The 507-nt window shown below is 42.0% G+C and overlaps 1 long non-coding RNA gene across 1 annotated transcript in view; it reads left to right on the top strand.

Annotated features, from left to right (window-relative positions):
* LOC110427496 (uncharacterized) overlaps nt 1-507 on the top strand; it is a 4,491-nt gene that overhangs the window by 419 nt on the left and 3,565 nt on the right. The window lies entirely within an intron of this gene.

The raw sequence follows: 507 nt of genomic DNA, 5'->3' as shown, positions 1-507 counted from the left end.
TTTTGTGAAGTGCATTCATGAATAATTTCTTATTCACCATGCAGATTAGGCATTAACCCTATGCAAAAAGATTTACATAGCAAGGGGATACAAAAAAGGTTTTACAATGCTATCGCGATCGGTATTTTGAAAATGGTTTAAAACAATCTTTTGAAAACTTGATTTGATTTTTAAATGGTTTTAAGTAACCGGGTGATTCGAGAGTAGGCTGGTTGTCACTCCGGTTAATTGTGACCCTTATGCACAAGTGAGCTCTAGCTAGAGAACTTTTGGGTAGCCGACAGGCTGTTAGACATGGTTGGGACCAAGGTCTGTGATTTTACGTGGCTGGGCCACAAATGATTATATGCGGTTGCGACCGCTTGATTTTTCTCCGTTGTCAGCCAACATCGTTGAGATATCCATGGCATGTGGGGATCCGGTGGAGTGTAGCTCCCGGATGATGTGACATGAAAGTGGGTCCATGTGTTGCTATTTTCGTACCTACTCGAGAGTGAACTCTTTTGG

The sequence above is a fragment of the Theobroma umbraticum genome, unplaced genomic scaffold (assembly GCF_002168275.2).
Source record: "Theobroma umbraticum cultivar Fairchild unplaced genomic scaffold, ASM216827v3 scaffold_34.0, whole genome shotgun sequence".
Lineage (NCBI taxonomy): Eukaryota > Viridiplantae > Streptophyta > Magnoliopsida > Malvales > Malvaceae > Theobroma > Theobroma umbraticum.
Note: the sequence above shows the minus strand (reverse complement) of the source record. Positions and strands in the feature narration are given on the sequence as shown.